This window comes from Cynara cardunculus (assembly GCF_001531365.2).
Source record: "Cynara cardunculus var. scolymus isolate 2C chromosome LG 7, CcrdV1, whole genome shotgun sequence".
NCBI lineage: Eukaryota > Viridiplantae > Streptophyta > Magnoliopsida > Asterales > Asteraceae > Cynara > Cynara cardunculus.
Genome location: NC_037534.1, coordinates 12,784,235 through 12,792,515, shown reverse-complemented (window position 1 = coordinate 12,792,515; position 8,281 = coordinate 12,784,235).

Genomic DNA, 8,281 nt, shown 5'->3' with positions numbered 1-8,281 from the left:
GGTTATAAGTTAAGAGTTGTCAACTTAAGAATTCCCATTGGCGTCGGTTAGAATGAGACGGAAATTGATTACTCACTATCTAAGTTGCTTGTTCTAGTTCGTCAGCCTTAAAACTCTAAAATCCCCAAGATATATGTATGAGGGGMTCTTATTAGAAATGGGSAATAATTCATGATTATGAAAATCACATGACATACTTGATAWTGAATGATATYATGCATATGCCGTCTTTTGGTCATACTTAYTAGAGGGTATTGGATTATGAGTAYGGAAATTGAATCATTTACTTRAGAAGGTTGAGATGAATGGGTGGTAGGCATTGTGATTATTATGTAATCACCAAATCATCCTYTCACTTTCACTCGGTAATAGGCATTGCGATTATTGTGTAATTACCGAGGTAAAGAGCTAAAGATCACGGCCGACTATATGACTGGTTTAGGTTGATGTCGATGGTATTATACCTGTAAGTGATGCTCTATAGCGTTAACCTATAACTTATTTTGGGTTCCGTCATAATTAACGGTAAATCGGGTCTCCCCCGTCATCTTCGGATGTCTCGACTCTCCCACGTATTATTTATGACTCATTTTCTATATATATATATATAAATATCGTGCGATACTACGTCTTAATTTATTTATATTTATATAGTGCATGTATATCGTTTTATTTTATTCGTGGGAAGGATGGTGTAAGTTGGTGATAGGCATTGTKATTATTATGTAATCACCAAATCATCCTCTCACTTTCACTCGGTAATAGGCATTGTGATTRTTATGTAATTACCRAGGTAAAGAGCTTATGATCACGGCCGACTATATGAYTGGTTTAGGTTGATGTCGATGGTATTATACCTGTAAGTGATGCTCTATAACGTGGATCTATGACTTACKTTGTGTCTGTCATAATCAACRGTAAATCGGGTCTCCCCCGTCATCTTCGGATGTTTTATYGTCCCACTATGAGTTATTCAGGTCTTACTGTCTCTATTCCTGTTTAAAGTTACGTCAACTATKTGCATGTACATTTTTATATATGTTCCTTTATGTTTACRTAAACTCTTTGTTTGRACTCACTAGGCGTAAGCCTAACCCTCTCTCTTTCTTGTTATTTTTACTTTTAGGTTCCTTTAGCGGTGGGACTCTAAAGGGTCGAGAGGAGCGTTGGTTCRTGAAAGACTCTTTTATATTTATAGGCTTGTTACTTTCGAGCATCCCGATTTGATGTTACGACTTTTTGGAGATTGATAGAAATACATGTCTTTAATCTAGGAAAAAAAAATCTAGATTAGTAGGTTGTTAATCTTCTCTGTAGCGGAATTGTAAACGCTATACTATTACTTTTGTTGGATAAATTTTATATAAAGATCCTGGCTCTCGTTAAGTATTTTCGTTTTAAATTACCTTTTAAGGTGTTGAAAGTTTAGGGTGTTACAANTTTGTTGGATAAATTTTATATAAAGATCCTGGCTCTCGTTAAGTATTTTCGTTTTAAATTACCTTTTAAGGTGTTGAAAGTTTAGGGTGTTACAAAAACACTATTATATTAGTGTCATATTTTTTTTATTGTTCACTCTGCATATAAAATGATGGGATAAGTTAACAAGTGTCTACATCAACCACAAAGGCTGAAATGAATAGTACAAACATGCATGGATCAACAAATCAGACGAAGACACGCGTTAAAATTGGATAGTAGCATTTAACGCAATGGTGGTTAAAGGGCACCCTTGTCATACATTGTTATTCACCCGTTTTGAAAAAACTTTTTAGTGATAGTTTCTTAGGCAAAATCGTCTTCATCATCTAAAAGACTAGTCCTTCAGATCTTAAAGAGTAACCTCATTTCTCACTCTTTCATTTGTTAGTAAATTTGTCACCCGTCAGATTGTTTAAGATGACAGGTCTTACGTTAGTAGTTTTTACAACAAACTTGTAATTCTTTCTTTTAATACAAAATATATAATTAAAAGTTGAAAATTTGTTTTGCTTGTATACAACCCCCTTTCTACAAACATATATCATGTTTATTATATCCCAGGATCAACAAACAATATCTCCATTTTATATATTTTAGTGAGTTTATTGGAGATGCTTTAACAAAATAATGCATGATTCCAAATGGCGTGAATTGTGGCGACAATGGGATCAAGTCTTAAGTCTTAGAAACTACAACATGGGACGATGTTTTCAACAGATGATACTGATCGTGGCAAATGGATAGAAGTATAATTGTAAAATATGTTTTCTATTGTTATTAAATAATCAGGAATTTTGAGCAATTTAAATCAAGGTAAGCAAACAAAAATGATATATTTACACCAATATAATTTGCTCTCCCACCCCACCCCTCCCCTCCCCTCCCCGATTACCCTTTTCTCAAGTCATCTTCTCCAAAAAAGGATGATCTGAATTTAAGAAAAATCAAACCCCACCCACCCCACCCCACATCCCTTCTCTGCAAAATCATCATCACATAAACATGAATACACTAGAAATTCAATTTACCAAAGCACAATGTAATGGCGTTTTGAGTTTAGTTTTGAAACTAATGTACAAGATTGTTTGGTCTATCACATACCATGAACAAACCCTGGAAATGTTCTTATAAGAGACCCTAGGCTTCACAAAGGTCTAGCAACAAACCCCCAAATGTTGCAACTTGTTTGTTCAATTAACACTTTGATGTTTTTCAGCCTTAAATGTTGGTTTAATCTCCCACTCTCACTCAAATTATATTTAGAGATACTTCCATAAACAAATATCTTGTTTACAAAACTCACTACGTTACATGTCATTTAGATAACTTTGGAAATTGACATGCCAACTATGATTTTCTCAATGGTGAATTGGGTTACTATATCCAACTTCTATCCCCACTGTGATTTTATCTATGGTGAATTGGGTCATCATCTCTAGCCTCCATACCTTATGTGCATCTCTGGCCTCCATCCCCACTCTGATCTCTATCATTATAATGACAATCACACTTTTCTTATTACCAAACATTTTACATATATATGACTAAAATGCTTAACTAACAAGCTTCTACCAAAATGACAACCTTGCAGCAGGTGGTGACAGTTTTGTGAAAGGAAGGGGCATTGAAATTTTTTTTAACTTTAGGTTTTCAAATTTTGGTAATCTTGGTTCTGTACTTTGTAAAGATTATTTCTGAGAAAGTTTTAAGCTTCTAAAGTCATTTTGACCATAGTGAATACAATGAACATGCTTCTTAACAAGATTTAAATATTAGAATGTAAGCATTCAGAAGAACAACAAACAATAGAATTTTTTTTATTGAATGCTTAATAGGAACAAATTTTCTTGTATTCATTGTATTTTGAGTCCTATCAACATGAGTTTTTACAAGAGGAGTAATTTTATTTTAGGCTTTCTCTTGTCTTGAACTATTGACTTTCTAGACTAAATTCTTTTTGGAATTATCTGAAATGGAAGAAGATTTTGAATTAAATTTGAGTAAGACATTCTTGATCTTTTTATGAGTTCCGTCATTTTTAATCTTATATCCAAAAGATTCTCCTTTTTTAAAATCTTTGGTTGTGACTTTAAAATCAGAGATAGAAATTAATGTGGACTTTGGCTTATCTTGTTTATCAAACTCTGGATTTTAATGAATTTTCCAAACTTTGCCTATGTCTGACAGACTTGATCATTTGAATCCAGATTAACATTGTTTTTAAGAACACTGGACCAAATAATTCATCTGGTAACTTTGATTCAGATTTAAGTTTGTCATCTTTAAGCGTATCACCCAAAGATTTATAAACAAGATATCTATCTTTGTTAATTACTTCATGAGTTTCTATATCTTCTTCGTGATCTAAATCAAAAGCATTGATCAACTCATCAAATCTATCTTGAGTCATATTTTCTATGAGCTCAAATAATTTTGTGGAATTTTTTATTTCTAAGTCTTTGGAGTTATTTTTATCAGAACTCTCAGGATCCTAATTGGACTGTGATAAAGCATGTTTTTGGCAAGTGCATTCAGAGTCATTAAATATTTTTCAGACTTTTGACTTTTATTCTAAACAAATGATTCAGAATTCAGAATTTTGATTGGTCCACAATTATGAATTATCTTTTCAGAATTATCAATGATTTCTTTAGACTTAAACTTAGACTAAGGTGGCGTTTGGTTCGCAGAATGTTTTTGGATGGAATAGAATTTGTTAAAAGAATTTGACTTTGAAGGAATTGGAATGAAATGTTGTCAGGTTTGACCACCTGTTTGGTTGGCAGAATTTGGAATGGAATCTATTAAGGAATTAGAATCTTTCTGTTTGGTTCACAAAATGTAGCTTTAGAATTGGAATAAAATTTTGGTAAATGACCAAAATGCGCTTTTTGAAAATTTTAATTTTTTTAAAACTAAAAATACTTCAATAAAATAATTATTTAATATGTAAAACAATATAAAATACACAACCCAAATATAATCATAAGTCAAACGACGTTACTAAATCGATGGTGGTCGACGGTGGTTCAGATCGATGGTGGTCCATAGTGGTTCAAATGGCAGTGGTCCAAAATGATTCAGATCGTTGGTGGTCCGCAGCGGTTCAGATGGAGGTGGTTAGCGGTGGTTCAGATAGGCGGTGGCGGCGGTGGTTGTTCAAATCGATGGTGGTCAGAGGTGTCCGACAGTGATTCAGATCAATTGTAGTCGTTGGTGGTTGGTAGTGATATAGATCGATGGTGGTCCGTTGTGGTTCAGGTGACGATGGTCAGATGTGGTTCAGATCGGTGATGGATCATATCGGTGGTAGTCGGTGGTGGTGGTCGATGATGGTTCAGATCGGTGGTAGGTGGTGGTGGTGGTGGTCAGCGTGGCTTAGATCGGTGGTGGTCCATGGTGGTTCAGATGGCGGTTATCGGCGGTGGTTCAGATTGACGGTGGCTCAGAACGGCGATGGTTCAGATCGGTGGTAGTTGGTGGTGGTGATCGGCGATGGTTCATATCAATGGTGGTCGGTGGTGGTTCAAATCGGTGGTAGTCGGCGGTGGTGGTGGTCGGCGGTGGTTCATATCGGTGGTAGTCGGTGGTGGTGGTGGTTCAGATCGGTAGTGGTCGGCGGTGGTTCAGACCGGTGGTAGTGGTCGGCGGTGGTTCAGATCGGTGGTGGTGGTCGGCGGTGGTTCAGATCGGTGGAGGTGGTCGACGGTGGTTCAGATCGGTGGAGGTGGTCGGCGATGGTTCAGATCGGTGGTAGTCAGTGGTGGTTTAGATAGGTGGTAGTCGGTGGTGGTGGTCGGCGGTGGTTCAGATCAATAGTGGTCGAGAGGTGGTCGACGATGGTCATATTGAGTTTTATGAGATTATAGTATATTAGGTTAAGGGCATATTTGGTATAATGATGATAGAGATTCCATTCCATCAAAATACCATGTAGTTGCTAAGGAATATTAAAATCCTTTATCCATGGAATATATAGGAATCTGAAGATTCCTTCCGCTGAAAAGAATGAACCAAACGAAGGAAATAAATCTGGTCAAAGGAATTCAACATTCCAATTCCTTCAGATTCCTCCAGAATCTGCGAACCAAACGCCACCTAAGAGTATTGACCAGAATACTCATAGTCTTTATAAGAAAAACAAGTTTCTTTGTTTTCATAGCTTTTGTTTAAATATGAGTAGTAGTAGTCATAGCCTATTTCATATTTAAATTTCTTTTACTTCCACAACTCTGAAACTCAGATTCAACAGATTTGCACTTTTTAGAGTTATTTTTCTCATCACATTTAGTATTGAAGGAAGATGAACAAGACTTCACAAAACACTTTTCCAAAGGTATTCTTTCAAAATAAAATTTTCATTCTTGGGTTTTGAAAATGAGTTTTCTCAATTGTTTTGAGTAAGACTCATCTTTAAAAGTTATACAGATTCATTGGAACATTCTTCAATACTGTATTTTCATTCAAACCCAATCCCATATCAGGGTTATAAAATCTAGTATCCTTAGGATTACTAGTCAGCAAATTAAGTGTCTGCTCAGTTTGTCCTCTTTTGAAATTTAACTCCTCTAACTCTTCAATCTTTTTGTATAGATCAATCCTTTCTTTAGAAATAAACTCACATTGGACTTTCATAACATCATTATCAATTTTAATTTGTTCAAAATCCTTTCTCAAATCAGATATTTTCTCGGTAAGATTGGATTTCTCCTTTTCAAGATCCTCATTGAGTTTCTCAGCACTTTTATAGTTCAACTTATAGCTTTCCTTTTCTTCTCTGAACTTGTTTACCAAAATTCTTTCACCTTTAAGTCTCTTTTTCAAATAATCAGATTCAGCATTCATTAACTCAATTTTATTAATTAAATTATCATTAAGAGAATCGTGTATCTCGTTGGTCAATTGAGCTCATGAAGCATGATCTTGCATAGTGAGCAGTTTCTTTATCATAAGAAGACCATTCAAGCTAGTTTTCTTCTTCAGCCATCATCACCTGCCATTGTTCCTTCCTTTTTGCAAGATTTAGCTTTTTGAAATAATAGTCAGAATCTCTAGACTTCCTTAAATCTGCATTTCCTTGCAAAATGACCAGGTTTGCCACAATTAAAACATCTTGGCATTCCTTCTTCAACCTTTTTTAGACTCTTCTCCTTCTCCTCTCTCTTAAACCCTTTAAACTCTGAAACATGTTTCTTGTCACTATTCTTCTTCTTGTAGTGATCAGGCTTAGAGTTGTTGTAATTTTTCTTAGCAAACCTTTTGTTGAAAACTTTGGTTAACAATGCAAGATTATCAGCTATCTTCTTCAACTCCAGATCTGAACTATCACTATCAAATTCAGAATTTGGACTAACTTCTAAAATCTCAATAATCTTGGATGATCACTTTGTGCTTGCTTTGTACTTTCTATCAGAGATCAGGGCCAAATAATCATTTACTTTCTTTTTCTCACTCAGCCTCTCCCTTACCTTCTCTATATGCTGATTCAGTCATGGGTATTCTTTTTAGTGAGATTCTTGGTTCGAAGATTGTCAGAGAAACTGTCCCACTCTGGCCTAAGATATTTTAGAAACTTATCATTGATCTCAGAGTTAATTTTCTGAATACCATTTCTTCTAAGGTCATTTAGAATGTCATTAAATATGTTATAGATCTCAGAGAGTGACTCATATTCCTTTGCTCTAAAACCTTCATAAGGTCCACATATATTGATTTTGTTGTGAAGAACCTACTCACCACCCTGCATCTGGGCCTCTACCTCACCCCACATGGCCTTTGCAGACTTCAGACTGTCTATATGGTTGAAAATCTCATTGGGTGAGGCCATGGTGAGTGAGTCAAAGCCCTTCTATCGATATTGGCTTTTTTCTTCTCTTTAGCGTTATACATGCTTGGATCTTTTCTTATTCTTAAAGCATGAATAGTAGGGGTGTTTTCTGTTCTTGGAACAACATGAATTTCAATAAACACTTCAAGTGGCCCTCAAGAATTGATCTCATCAATTATCCATCTATATTGTCCAAGAATTGGATCATTTGAATCCTCCACTGATGATATTCTCCAACAAACATAGATGGAGGCTTAGTCTCAGATCCAATACTAACATATTCCTTAGACATCTTGACTAGTAAAGTTTGATCGAATCAACAATGTAGATACAGAAGGAAGAAATCAAGAAACAAGAATTATTGATCAATCAACTGAGAAGAATCAAGATTTTCGAGAACAGAATAAGATTTGATTCAAAACTCGATGGCTCTGATACCAACTGTAAGTCCCATAGTCAGAAGTATAGTCAAGAATATGAAGAAAATAGACAAACAATCAATAAGAATAGTATTGGATCAAGGTGGTCATTATGTATATTGAATATCAATAAATCTTTGCAAATGAATCAGAAGAACGAAATCTATACAATATGTGTATCAAAAAGGATACAAATGTAAAGTTGTTAAAAACAATGTCTAACTATCGACTATTTATACTAGAACAGAGATGCTATGGTTACAAGGTTTACATCACATACTAATTACATCAAGACACGTGTTCTAGTATTATAGAAGAAGTCTTCATTTCTGAAAAGCTTTAATCTATAAATCTCCTATGTACAACTATGTATTGATCGTCAGATTTAATCTTCTAATCTGATCTATTACGCTTCAGACTTTATCACTTGGGCGCTTTCTCTTCTTGTCGAAGTCTGAAGTCTGTAATCCAGATTCCTAAAGTTAACTCTTTCAGAGTTACACTTGAGACTGAGACTTTGAAGGCAAATATTTAGAGTTAAGACTTGAGACTT